The sequence below is a fragment of the Microcebus murinus genome, chromosome 7, assembly GCF_040939455.1.
Source record: "Microcebus murinus isolate Inina chromosome 7, M.murinus_Inina_mat1.0, whole genome shotgun sequence".
Taxonomy (NCBI): Eukaryota; Metazoa; Chordata; class Mammalia; order Primates; family Cheirogaleidae; genus Microcebus; species Microcebus murinus.
The window spans coordinates 11,654,981-11,669,344 of NC_134110.1; the positions used below are offsets into that span (position 1 = coordinate 11,654,981).

Consider the following 14,364-nt stretch of genomic DNA (forward strand, 5'->3'; position numbering starts at 1 on the left):
ATTCTTGGGATACTTCACTTAGTAGTATGGGTTCCAGCTCTAACCAGGAAAATATAAGATGTGCTATATCGTTCTCTAAATTTTTATCTTCCCTCTCCCACGTCCTACCTTAGAATATCATTAGCCAATCTTTATGAAGTGGTCACCCTGGGGCAGGATACTGTAGTAAGGATTTTGTGTAAATTAGCTAATTGTTTCCCAGCAAGTAGGAAATAGCTATTATTTTAATCCCAGTTTATTAAAGGGGCAGTCGAAGTTCAGAGAGGTTTAGCGAAATGGCCCTTTGCACAGTGAGTTGCTGCATCAGGATTTGAGTCCAAACGCAGAGCTCTTAGTTACGAATTACACCAAAGAAACTATCCAGTTCACAGACCCCCCCACTCCCGGAGTAACCTGTAGACGGCCCAGTCTGCTCCACACCAGACCAACTCTCTTGTATCTAATTTCAAACCCGCTGATTCCTGGGAGTTGAATCCCTGACCTCACTGAAGGCAGGGATCCTCACACCCTGCTTGTGTCCTCCTGATCCACCCACCACCTTGCCAAACACGGAATGGATGCTCAGTAGACTGGGCTCATGAATGGATGGGAAGCGAAAGTGACCAGGCCGTGCAACAGAGCAAGCAAAGCGCAATAAGAAGGTTACAGCGGGAATAAATGAGGGAGGAGGAAGAAAAAGAAGCAACGGTGATATAGCACATCTTATATTTTCCTGGTTAGAGCTGGAACCCATACTACTAAGTGAAGTATCCCAAGAATGGAAAAACAAGCACCACATATACTCACCAGCAAACTGGTATTAACTGAGTAGCACCTAAGTGGACACATAGGTGCTACAGTAATAGGGTATTGGGCAGGTGGGAGGGGGGAGGGGGGCGGGTATATACATACATAATGAGTGACATGTGCACCATCTGGGGGATGGTCATGCTGGAAACTCAGACTTGTGGGGGGAGGGGAGAAGGGCATTTATTGAAACCTTAAAATTTGTACCCCTGTAATATGCCAAAATAAAAAAAATGTAAAAAAAAAATAAAGGCATATATATGTGGGAAAAAAAAGAATAAATACAAGGGAAAGGAAAAAAAAAAGGCAAATAGTTACTGAGTACTTTAGCGCTCATTATCGCACGAAAGGGTTTTTAGGGGTCTCACTGAGCACGCAGGTCAGCTGGCTGGACACGTCCGCCAGCCTTCTCTCTTTAGAGATCAGGAGCCAAGGCTCAGAAAAGTGTCCTGTGGATCTGGGTGACCGACTTCCCCGCACAATCGCGCGCACCTGGCACAGGTTTGATAGGCTCCCTGGCTGGGTACCTCGTCCCCGCTCAGGGCTGTAAAAAGGGAGGCTGCTGTCTTCCCTTTGATCCTTTAGGGACCTAGGAGAGCAAAGTGAACTCCTCTTGAGTATCCGTGAAGACAGGTTATTGAGAAATTACGAGTTGCAAGCCACACTTGTCCTCTTTCCTTACTTGGGACTTATCGGACACACCTTCCTCTTCCTGTGAGCCAACCCAGACGACGGAGTTACAAGCGATCTCCTTCTCACCGCCCAGCCAGTGCCCTATTGCAACACCCGGCGGGGCCGCCGCGCCAGGGTGGGAGGCGGCTCGAAGGTGACGCGCGGCCGCCTCCTCCCCTTGAAGGCGGGGCTCGCAGGGGGTGCCGAGGAAGTCGGCGGCCTCCCTCCTGCTCCTGCCCCCGCCCCCGCCGCGTCAGGCTTGCTCCCCCGCTAGCGAGTGGCGACGACGACGACTGCGGCCCCGCGCAGGTGAGGGTCGCGCGCCGGCCCCGCTCTGCAGTCCCGGGACGCGCGCGGCTTCGGACAGGTGAGGGTGGCGCGGGGTTCACCTGGCGGCGCGCGTGGGCCGGGCGGGGGTCGCCGCCGCCTGCTCTCTCCTGGGGGTGGGAGTCTGCTCTCAGCCCAGGTGGGGAGTTGGAAACCTTGAGGGTCCCAGCATGGGAATTCGGTGGAGCTGCTACCCCGGAACTGCTGGCTCAGAGATCAGAAAGGTGTCCTGAGGACCGAAGGCAAAAACCCGGGGCGTGGAGTGTTGGAAAGAGCAAAGGGGATTCTGCCCCAGGATTTTCTTTGCATTTGAAAGGCTCCACTTTCAGTCTCCCCGGGGGGCGCTGCAGATGTTAGTCACCTCCACCTCCCGGACTCTTCCCGCAGAGGTCAGTCCCTAACCTGGGTGGGCTTTGATGTGTTCCCTTCGTGGAAACTGTGGAAACCGGGAGATTTGCGCTCATGTTTGCTCAGCTACGCGACAGCAGAAAGTCTTAGGATAATTGTGTATACAGAGTGTCTATATAGTGTCTCGATCACATTAAAAAAAAAAAGATGGTGATGATGGTGGTGAACTTGAGAGGCGATTGTTTCCGCAGTTGGTTCCCCACTGCACTGTCCATTTGTTAAGCAAATAGTGCGTTGATGGCTTTAAAAATGATTGGGTTTCCAAAAAAAAAATTTTTTTTTGTTTTTTTTTTTACTGGTTTGAATGATCTGTGCGATGTCTGGATGCTTACCTAAGCATGCTCCTTAATTCACCAAGTGTGAACCCTGCAACTTTAGAATACCTGCTTAACTAGACACACAGAATTCGGTCACCATTTATTGAGAGATTTCTGTGGATTATGATTTCCATTAGCATTCATTTTTTGCTTGAGTCAGCAGCATTTCAATTCAACATATATTTGTTGCAAGCCTGTTAAAGGCCAACTTCTGTGAGAGCCGGGCCAGTGTGCTGTTTGACAGCACAGGTGTTGATAGAAAGAGAGATTTGAGGGCACTTATTCCTCACAGGTGTGTGTTTAGAAAAAAAAAAGTACACTGCGTTTTGCCTCAGGGGCACCTCTTTTATCGCTGGAAATAAACATTTAAATGCAGGAAGAATGTACATCTTTGAAGAGCCTCTGTCATTAGCCCGATTGTCATTAGCCTATCCTAAAGTGTCAGGAATCTTCAAAACCATCCTTGGACTTAAGGTTATTAAGAATCAGATATGTGCTGAGTACCATACTTAACATTATATCTTGTACTTAAATGTATAAAGTAGATATTATTCCTTTGTAAATATGAGAAACTGAGGCAGGGAGGAATCCAGTAATTTGTACAAAGTAAATGATGATCCTAGAAATTGAATGTGGATATTTCTAATAGCAGAACTCAGAATTTTATTTTTTGCACGCTTTTTCCATGCTGCCACAAGGATAGAGAGTATAAATCAGGAAGATTTAATAGAAATAAAAATTCAAATTTTTATTTATAGAATCTATCTCCTGGGGGCTAAGGGGTTAAAGCAGCCCTCAGGAATAAAATGAGCGCTGTTTTCATTGCACTTGTGTGGTTAAACTACGACTTACCTGGGACAAGTAGATGTACAACTAGTTTCAAAAGATATATTTTATTAGGTATCTTCCTTCACATTTTGAAAGGCCTAATAATGTATCCAAGTGGGACCAATTAGTAAAACTTCATATGTATTCCCTCTGAGTTACACATTGAAACAACAGCGAATTTTCATATCATTTATGTGCCATAACATATTTCAGTTTGATTTCTTTCCAGTTATGAGGGCAACAGAAGCCTCTCTTGTCCCCTAGAAAGGATTTTTTGTAAAAATCTGTACTCACACATGAATATATCTGATATTTATTTTAAGAAATTATGTCTATTTTTCCTTACACCTATTTCTGGAAGTATAAACTACTGCCGTGTACTGATTTGGCAAGGAATACTAAAGTTCCTAATTTGACTTCGGAGTAAATGCTCCATAACGACTCAACTGACAGTTTCTTTAAGTGCATCTAAACTGCCAAAGGGATTTTCATATTAAAAATATTATACTGTATAGAATGAGAGTGAAAATAGTACTTTCAATTTAAAATAATATGTCCTGCCATGGAGAACACTTGCTTTCTCAAAACCTTCCTTGTAATTGTTGGTAATTAAACACAAAATGGAAGGCCTTCGTATTTAAATTACTTTGAGATGTTGCCAGTTAACTGTTGAGGGAAGGCTTTACCTGTGTTGGGAGGATCAGATAGATTATTTTGCCTGGATCATGCTTGGCACAGTTTTTTTTTTTTTTTTTTTTTGGGTCTGTCTTCATTGGGCAGTGAAATTGACAAGACATCTTGAACTCCTCTTTAGGAACATTTAAATCCTTCCTAGGAGGTGTTTATCAAAGTGAGCCTGACTTGGTTAAGGTGTTCTTGAGGGGGGCCAGGGTGGGGAATGAAGGAGCAGAGTACGTAAAGGTGGGAAGTAGGGGTGCACCCAGATTTTGTGAGACCCGAAAGGTAAACAATTTGGGGATTCTCTCTAAATAAATGCGAATTATATATGAAAGTTAATATTTATTGAAAATGAGAAAAAGAGAACAATTTGCTGGAGATTTCTGCCTCTTTCTGCTGAGATCTGATGGGCAATTTACTAGAAATGCTTGCATAAACATGCTTGCCCATTGCAGCCTGGCTTCCTTTCTCCCTGAAAACACTGAGCATCTCCCAGCAGCTTGCTGTGTCCATTGTGCAAGGCGTGAAGCTTAAATGCCATCACCCTCAGAGAGTGACAGGGACAGTTGTGATTGGAGACAAAGGACTCATGGTTCATTGAACAGAGAAGAGACTGCTGGATGGGTGTCAGGGACCTCAGCTCGCCAGCGACTCTGGGCACCCATGTCTACTGAGCAGTTCTGAGAGCTGCTCTTCTAGACCTTCTAGGTTGGTTGGTTCCTCACGGATGCCTGTGGCCATTGGCTCTCCCAGCTTTCCTTTCCTTCCATCAGCCACCATTTATCGAGCATTTTCTAATGTCCCAGGCCCTGAGTAAGGTGAGGTCCTCATTGTCAGGAGCTCCTGGTCTCACGGATCCAATTTCATTGATCAAGGTGCATTGTTGCAGGTGCCTGCATGGAGATGCCATGGCGGCCCTGGAGGGTCCCCATGCTTGAGCTGAGTTTGGAGCTGTTGGTGGAGTTCCTGAGATGGAGTCCAGGAAGGGCATTCTAGGTAGGCAGAGGGCTGTGCAAAGCCCTGGTGGTTCGGATCCTTACATTCTCCTCCACTGCAGTAATGCCCCCTTGGTCAGTGTGTATCAATGTGCCCTTCCAGCCCACACACCTGAGATTAACTTGTTAAAAATGAGCGTTCTCAGGCCCGACTCCAAGTCGCCTACATCAGAAGCTCTGCTTGTGGAACACAGCAATCTGTGAGTTAAGAAGCCCTTCAGATGGTTCTGGTGAAAGCTATCAAGGGAAAAGAAACCAAACTCTGTAAAAATAATTTAAAGAGGTTTATTATGAGCCAAATATGTGCAACCATGGTCCAGAGAGCTACGGCCAAGAAGCGTTGGGTTACAGTTTGGTTGTATACACTTTAGGGAGACAGGAATTACACATAAAGTCATAGATCGATATATGGAAGGCGTACATTGGTTTGGCCTGAAAAGTCATGACATGTTGAAGGAGGGGCTTACAGGTTGTAGGTGGGTTTAAAGATACTTTGATTTGTAATTAAAGAAATGAAGCTTTGTCTAAAGGCTTGGAATGTTTTAAGTTTGTTAATCTGAGACAATCCACTGGACATATATTCTCACTCAAGTGATCTGTTAAGTAAATTGAGGACCTGCAGGTGTGGTTTAAGCTTTGCCTTGCATAGCCGTAGGCCTGTCAGTGAGTTACAAATGACATTTCCAAGAAGGGAAGAGGGCATCATGAGGCATGTCTGACCTCCCTTTCATGGGCAGCAACTCAGCTTTAGGCTATTTCTGGGGTCCCCTTGGCCAAGAGGGGATCCATTCAGTTGGCTGAGTGGGGGCATAGATTTCATTTTAGTTTACAATGCTAAAGTTTGACAACCTCTTTTCTGAGTAAGTTTTCTTAAAAGAGAACTTGTAGGGGCCGGGCGCTGTGGCTCACGCCTGTAATCCTAGCTCTTGGGAGGCCGAAGCGGGCGGATTGCTCAAGGTCAGGAGTTCAAAACCAGCCTGAGCGAGACCCCGTCTCTACTATAAATAGAAAGAAATTAATTGGCCAACTGATATATATATATAAAAAAAATTAGCCGGGCATGGTGGCACATGCCTGTAGTCCCAGCTACCCGGGAGGCTGAGGCAGAAGGATCACTCGAGCCCAGGAGTTTGAGGTTGCTGTGAGCTAGGCTGACGCCACGGCACTCACTCTAGCCCGGGCAACAAAGCGAGACTCTGTCTCAAAAAAAAAAAAAAAAAAAAAAAAGAGAACTTGTAGGGCTTGGAATACATTGTGGAGATTGAGGGGAGGGGAATTAAATTAATATAAATGCTAATATATTATTATAATATAATAATAATTTGTATTACTGTCACTAATAGTTGTGAGCACTCAGGTTGTACCAGGCATTGTGATAAGAAATACTAACTCTTTTATTCATCAGTGCAGCCCCAAGCTGATGCAGGGCTATTTTCACTTTGATTTAAATGTGAGAAAACAGAGGCAGAGAGAGACAAAGGGAGTTGTCCATAGTCACACAACTGGAAAATGGTTCAGCCAGCATCTAAGCACCAGCAGTCTGATTCCAGAACCTTCACTTTCATCCCTCCTGGGAGCGATTCCATTGGTGCCAGTGTTGTGTGTTGGCATTGCACAAGGGGTATGGAAGGCAGGCCTGAGATTGCTTGGAATGCAACTATTTAACGATCCTAGTCACTTGCTAACTACTTGGGGTTAAGGTTTTCCCTTAGTGACAGATTCCCAGATTAGAAAGGAAAAAAATGTTACTCTCATTCACTCTTAGTGTAAACTTTTAAAATTTCATATGTGAATGGACATGATTGCATATAAGTGCATAACATGAAAAAAGCCCCTTCCTATAGCATTATGGGCCCATATAGATTTCCCCAGTGGGAAGCCATGTGGGTGATTGTGGAGGATGGCTTTGTCTGGGAATGCTGGGATTCAGTCTGGATACCAGTACAGGGGCCTTTCTCCTAAAGAACAACCCCTCTGCAGGCAGGCCACAGAGGACTTGAAAGTGATATTGTATTTTTTCATTATGTCTTGAAAGATATACAAAAGAGCTGTGCCTTGTACTTTTTCCCCCCTGAAAACAAATGCTGTCCATGGTCATACACATTTTTAATGAAATAGCCCCATCACATCAGATGGCATGAGTAAGAATATATAGATACAGATGCCAGTATATGTGTGAATCTGTAGAACAGTGGTTTGTCCTTGGGTGTGAACCTCAGGTCACTGTGTCCTTACTTCTCCTCTAGAGACAAATGTTTAGAAAGACCATAACTTGAGTTTCTGGTGGGCAGTAGAATCTAATTCTGGGAGTGCCCACTGTCTCATCCTTGCCTTCGTTCATCCATGTGGTCACTCATTGCCACTCTCATTGTGCTAAGTGTTATGTTAGGCACTGGAGGAGAGACTGGGGTCCAAGACAGACATGGTCCCTATAGACTAGTAGTGAAGCAGTTACTGTGCAATGTTATGGGAGAACAGAGAAGATTCCCTCATTCTGATAGTGAGTCAGCAGGAAAGGAGTTACGACATTATTATAGTTCAGGAGCGATGTTATCGTGCTTGGCTTAAAGTAGTAGGGAAGTGGAGGTGTGCAAGTAATTGAGAGATAACTGGGAGATTACAAAGGTGACAGGGTGGATGTAGATGATGAGAGAGAGCATGAGATGTCGGGCCTGAGGATCAGGTTTCCCTGGGCCCTGGGCTGGTGTCGATGATATGTCACTATCGAAGGAGGAGAAACCTGTGTTCAGAGAATCATGATTTACGTGGACATTGTGAGTTTGATATGTCTATATAAACCCAAAGTAGGGATTTTGAGTGGACAATTGGTTAGGATAAGGGTCTGCAATCCACAAAAGAGATTGGCAATATAGACATTTGAAAGATCTGGTCTTTGGGTGTTAGTTGAATAATAGACAAATAATTAAGATTGAATAATGTGGTTGATATAACAACTGAATAAGTAAGCTGATTGAACTCATTCTTTAGAGGGTGGAGATGAATTCTCCTCTCTCTCTGGCCTCTGACATGTTTGAGAACCAGGATCTGGCTGGTGGGTGACCGTCCTCAATGTGGAAAAACAAATAAGAACCAGACAAAGCAGTGAAGTGAACAAAGGAGTTGTTGAAAGCTGGTGTTCAGAGTTTGAGCCCGTATAATTTGCACGAAATGTTTACCGTATATCCTCTTAATTTGTTATTTTCTATTATGAAAAACACTCATCGTTTATTTATGTGTATCATGTATGTCATAAATTAATCATATCATTTTGTATAGCATACCGATTGGTCAGTGCAGTTTGGTAGCTGCTGCTGAAACAGATGTTAGGAGACTAATTTTTGTACAGAATGTGTAGGTTTCCTTAGGTGCCCCAAGTTAAGTAGAAGGTTTATTTAAAACATGTGCTAAAAAGTAGCTGAAAGAAGCAAATATTTGTCCTTTTATCCAAAAACTATTCCTTGAGCACATACTATACATGCGCTGGGCTGAAGTTGTAGTTGTGAATAAAGCAAATAGGTAGGTCCCTGTCCCCTCAGAGCTTATGGCTCAGAGGGGAAGTCAGGCAATCTCACAAGTGATTATGATAAAGTGTGCTGTTTGGTAAGGGTAAAGGACAGCCTGATCTGGGAGCAGGTGGTAAGGATACCTTACCCCTAGCACCTTCCAGAGGCAGTGCTGCCCACACTCAGCAGGAAGGAAGAGCGGTGCAGGGAGACCCCTCTGGGAAGGGTCAGGGGCATCGGCATGGAGGAAGGATGGAAAGTACAAAGGTTGTTTACAGAAACTGGTGGATGGATGCTTCTGAGGAACTGAAGGCCCAGGCTAGCCTGTTTCAACTTTGTTAATGAAAAGTCAGCTTGTGAATGGGAATATTCGTGAGAGATCTGTGAACCAATGTGGAAAACTAAACAGGGAGTATTGAACCAATCTGTGCAACGATGATCATGTTCTGAGAGGTGCTGGGAAGAATCTCTTCAGATCCAAGATGAGATGGAGGTGACAGCATAAAAGGACAAAACTCCAAAAAACTGAAACTAAACAAACAAAACACACAAAAATAACAAAATGAAAAACAAGATACATACACCAAAAACAAACAATGATTGTATGATAAGTTTTTGGGGGGAATGGTGGTTGGGGAACTGTCTAGCATTATGAAACATGTTGAGATTTAATCTGAGAACTTAGGTAGTATTAATATATCAGAAAAGAAGATTCTATTTCTTGAACCACAATAACCAACATTATTGCTTATAATAGTTCTGTTCAATGTAAAAGGCGTATATGAATTAACTTAGTTTCCTAGGATTACAGTATGGACGTGATCTTTGGGGTCAGCTGTTCCACCTACAGTTGCCGCTGGGGTCCAGGGATGCTGCAGGCTTGCTTAGTGCCTTCCTGGGTCTACTGGTGCCCACATCTATGGAGTAGAACGTGTGTGTCACTCTGTCCCACAGTGGCATGTCTCACTTGAACGTTTCTTGTCTGTTGCTGGAACAGGTCCTATAATTAACTATCTTCATCTTCTTTACGTCTTTAATTTCATAAGCAGCCTCCCCTCTCTTCTTTACATCCCTCTTTGGCACTTCTGTCATTTACTTTCTTCTGATGCAGTGTCGCATTTTGAATTCTGGAGTCGTTGGCAGAAGTTGCCTTCAGCATTTTAGGCCTGTCTAAACAGGTAGCGTTTCTCTAACGTTTCTTTCACTCCCTTAAGTCTTACATGAGCTGGCACAGAGACATGTAGCTTTCACAAAGAATCAGAAAAATGGTTCTCAGGAAGTTTTCTCTGTTGATATCTGAACCAGGAGACATGGCAGGGCTGAGAAAGTACGTAATGGATAGTCTTTAAACATAACAAACTATTTATGTGCCAAAAAAAAAAAAAAAAGTGATAGGTGTGGCCCTGATCATTAAAAACAGATTGGTATTTGGTTGGTTTAATATTAAATAACGATGTCCTTTTCAATTGCCAGCCTTGTGTCAATTTCTAGCTTTATCACCATGAACCCAAGATCTTGAATCATTAATTTATTGCTTAGTTTTTGTGTTCAGTTGTCAACATATACCTTTTCATTTGATAGTATTTTTTTTCCATTTAATGGAATGATTTTTTTTTGCTTTTCCTACTTTATAGACTAAGCAGCTATGTTACATTCAGTATGCCAGCTGCCTGACATTGCTGAGCTTCTGCTGGCTGGTAGCATTATCTTAGTCACTCTAATCCTCTTAGGAACCCTAGTAGGTAGAGTCATACCCATTTGACTGAAAGGAACACAGACTCAGAGAAGCTGGTAACTTTCCCAGTTGGTTGGAAATCAAGCCTATGTCTTTTTTACTTTTTTCTCCTTATATTTCATTTCAAGCCAGTGCTATTTCAACCATTCCACTCTCTTTTACGTTACAGTGAAATTGCTTAACCACAAGATTATCTCCAAGACCCATTCCATTTAAGATTCCAGAAATTCCTCTGCCTCCTGGGTTTGGACATGGCTGCTCTATGCATTCCTAGAGCTGAGAACCTGCAACACAGAGCATGCTTTCAGATCACACTGATGAAGCCCTAGAGTCCTGCTAAACCCAGTTGTGGAGGGTAAACTTGGTGTGGTCTTGATAAATATATGACTTTAGAGCAACTTCCTGCCAGATTGTGAATCCATGAAGCTGGAAACTCTGGAAAGGTCTCTCTCCTTCATCTGACCCAAGTGATGCTGTAAACACATGATGATTTTAGTAGCTTTGTGGAAGGAAGCAAGCAGTCACATCTATAATAAATACCATCCTTGATTCCTGAATATGCATGTGAGAACAACCCCACTGTGTTTTTATGTTGTTAAAGGACGTAAGCTCTTAAATAAATACAGATGTTGACATTTCAAAACCCAGATAAAATTCTTGTGCCATTGATTAGATCTAGGTGCTTTTTGGGGTTTGTTTGTTTGTTTATTTATTTAGTTGCATTAGGGCACATTTATCAAATCTTTTCAGGATCCACAGTATACAAATGTAGGTGATGTTCTGGTTACCACAGGCTTAGAGAAGCTGAAGTTACTTCTCTGAAAACTCCAATTATCCCAAGGAGAGATTCTGAGATACTTCCTAGGAACCCTCCTTTAGTCTGACATAGAACTGTGGCCTTTCAGGACATGATGGTAGATGCCAAGGCTGACGTGGGTGGCAGTGGGGAGCAGGAGGATGTGACTCCCTGGCACCTTGCAATCTTCTGTCCCATGTACAGCCTCGTGTGCTTTTGAGATAAGCACTCACGATGTTGTTTATATTAATTCCAGTAGGAAGCCATTTTACCATGTGTTAAGAATGATAATTTGATATTTTTGTTTAACCTGTTTTCTAATGTAAATTTTGCTGATCAATCCTGGATGTCTTGTTTATGCAATTTTAGTAGTTTCTGTGGTTTGGAGTCACATTTTGAACTAGCCATCAAAGAAATCAGCCCCTTTCTAGCAAATGACTTTTGCTAATGACTGTGGGTCAGAGATGACTTATTTAGTACTTACAAAGCATTGGAATTACTGTTGCTTTTTAAATTATGTGATAAAGCATAGCATGGAATAATCTAGAAAAAACTCTTTTCTACATACACACATATATTTACAGTGTGTGCTGGTATATGAATATACATTTTTTTTTCTTCTGGACATGATCACTAGAAACTTAACTAGCAGTCCCTTTGTAGAGAAGGTTTCGTCTGATTTGAGTCACTTTTCATTGCATGTCTGTATGCATACTTATGGTTTCTTAAGGCATGCTTTTTAAAAAATGTTACCAGGTTTGATTTGATGGTAAGATAATAGGGCCTTTTTTGTTGTCTTTAAAATGTCATTTTAAGAAATGTTATCCTTGGATATGAGAATATTAAACAGACTTTGAATTTGTTTAACATTTTAGAGTTTTTAAAAAGTCTGTGGCATTTATTATCAGATTTCGTTAGCCAAATGGTTTCTCTGCTTGAGATCAGGAGAACTGTGTATGGTAGTTGAAATGATTCAGAAGGAAATTTCCAGGTGATTCTTTCTGTTCAAGAAGTTTTCCAGGAGACCACTCCTGCTGAAGTAGGCCTGGGATGGGACAACCTAAGAAACGTCCACCCCAATAAGCCAGTTGAGGGGGGTACCACATCTCCCTCAACATACCACCACACCATTACTGGGAAGGGACTGGGTTTTGGATTCAGACGAATTCTTGTTAGAATCTCAGCTCTGCCATATATTATTAATAGCTGTAGGACTTATCATCTCTAAAACTTGATTATCTCATTTGTAAAATGGAGATGAATATACTTACTTTAGGATGCTGGGGTTAATAGTGATAATGCATGCGTAATGCCTTGCATATAATAGGTACTTCATAAATTTCTATTATTCAAGGAAAAAAGGGGGTCTGGCTACTTGGTATTGTAATAAGTAAGCCCACAGAAGTTTGGGTCAGTAGGTGCTCACAATGTTATGGCAGCTATTCCCAGAAATCAGACACCTGTGCACTGCTGATGTTTTGTCCCAAATTGCCTTCTAATCAGGATAAGAAAGAAAGCATGGGTAGAACCTGGTACTAAATTACAGCATTAAATGGAAAAAAACAGGCCTGATGCAGTGGCTCATGCCCATAATCCTAGCATTCTTGGGAGGCTGGGGCGGGAGGATGGCTTGAGCCCAGGAGTTTGAGGCTTCAGTGAGCTAGGCTGACGCCACAGCACTATAGTCTGGGCAACAGAGTGACACTCTGTCTCAAAAAATATATAAATAAATAAAAAGTAAACTAAAAAGAAATAAATAGAATAAAAACAGGCGCATTTAGAAGGCAATAAAATTTTAAAAATTTAGTCCATTTACCCAGCTTGAGCCTGTTATATTTAGAGATGAGACAGTGGACACTCCCCCTCCTTTTTTTTTTTTTTAACTTTAGACTCTTATTTTCATTTTTAAGGTATTTTTCCCCTTTTGCATTTTTAACTAAGTCTTGAGGTCAGAAAGCCAATATTGGACCCACACACATCCTATTGGCAGTGCTGGATTTAGCAGTTTCTTGGTGATTACAGTATAATTTGATAAAAGCTGGGCCACTCCTGGGGGAAAACTGACAATGTTTCCTAAATATACATATTGACAAAAGAGTACCTTTGAAGGCTGGCTTTGGAAGGTGAAACCCAATCAATGGCTCCACTGGACCATAGGCCCACATATCTGATTGCCAAAATAAAACAAAACATAAAAAACGATTGATTAGCTGTGATTTTATATTTAAATGGGCAATAGAGAAGGTAGAAAATGATTGCTGGTTTCAAAAAGTGTCTCCTTGGAGAGTCAGGATTCATCTTCTTGATGAGCAGAGCGGGTTTTAAAGGCAGGTGAGGCCTTTTGACAGGTGCGAGGTGTTGATGTGGGCTATGACCCGAGTCTGGAAGAATGGGAGGAATTGGCTGTCAAAGGCATAGAGAGGTCTTTACCTCTCTCTCCATGAGTTCATCTCCGTTCCTCCCACGTTGCGTAGCTTCCTGGAGCTTTGCTGAAGACCTTTTGCAATGTTGCACATATCAAGTAATGGACATTAAAATAGTCACTATAGTCATAAAAGAAACGAGGTGGGAGAGACTGAGGGAAAGGTGGCATAAAGGTGGAGGGTGGGGAGCTGGGCTGAGGGCCTGGATCTTGGCTCTACTGAGCATGAACAGCACAACGCTGGGCCAGTTACTCAAGCTTTCTGGGCCCCAGTTTTTTCATAAGTGAAATGAGGCTTCTCATGGCACCCACTTTTTAGTGTCATAGCATCACAGGCCAAGTCCCTACAGCGCTTAGGTCTTGATGCCTGAGGCATCACATGCGTAGAGTAAAGGTAGGTGCAGTAGCTGAGGCACTTTTTATTGTGTAATATTGACAGTGAGGAGGCTCACTTTAACTTTAATGAACTATACCGTGCGCCATTTGCCTACCTTAATAAAACTTAATAACCGCTTCGTATTCAGAAACTCCTTTGCAGTATTTCAGCTCAGTGGGAGGATTGCTTTGGACATCTCTCATGACTCCACGCCTTTTTTTTTTTTTTTTTGGCTGATGCTGTATGGCATGGGTGGCAGAATCCACAGCATGAGAGATGAGAGAAAACCAGGAAAGTTCACCCGGGAATTGTCAATGTAAGCTGTTCACGACAGTGTCCTCTTCATCCAGCTGACACGGGCATTGATGGAATCGGAATGGTGGGGGGAAATGTCGATATAACCTTTTTAAAAGATAGATGGTTTTAATATTGCTAATAGCGTTCTTCACCTTTTCATCTGAGAGATGCTGCTGTAATGGAATGCCCCGTAAATACTAACGTGTGCTGGCTGCAGTCTTTAG

General features: G+C 42.7%; 1 protein-coding gene across 3 annotated transcripts in view; it reads left to right on the top strand.

The window, feature by feature from the left end:
- The first annotated feature begins 1,694 nt into the window (after window positions 1-1,694).
- Window positions 1,695-14,364, top strand: part of MCTP2 (multiple C2 and transmembrane domain containing 2) — a 233,004-nt gene continuing 220,334 nt past the window's right edge. For all 3 annotated transcript variants that reach the window (XM_076004796.1, XM_076004797.1, XM_076004798.1), the window contains exon 1: window positions 1,695-1,825. The gene's annotated coding sequence lies outside the window, so the exon portion shown is untranslated. The remainder of the gene's footprint in view (window positions 1,826-14,364) is intronic.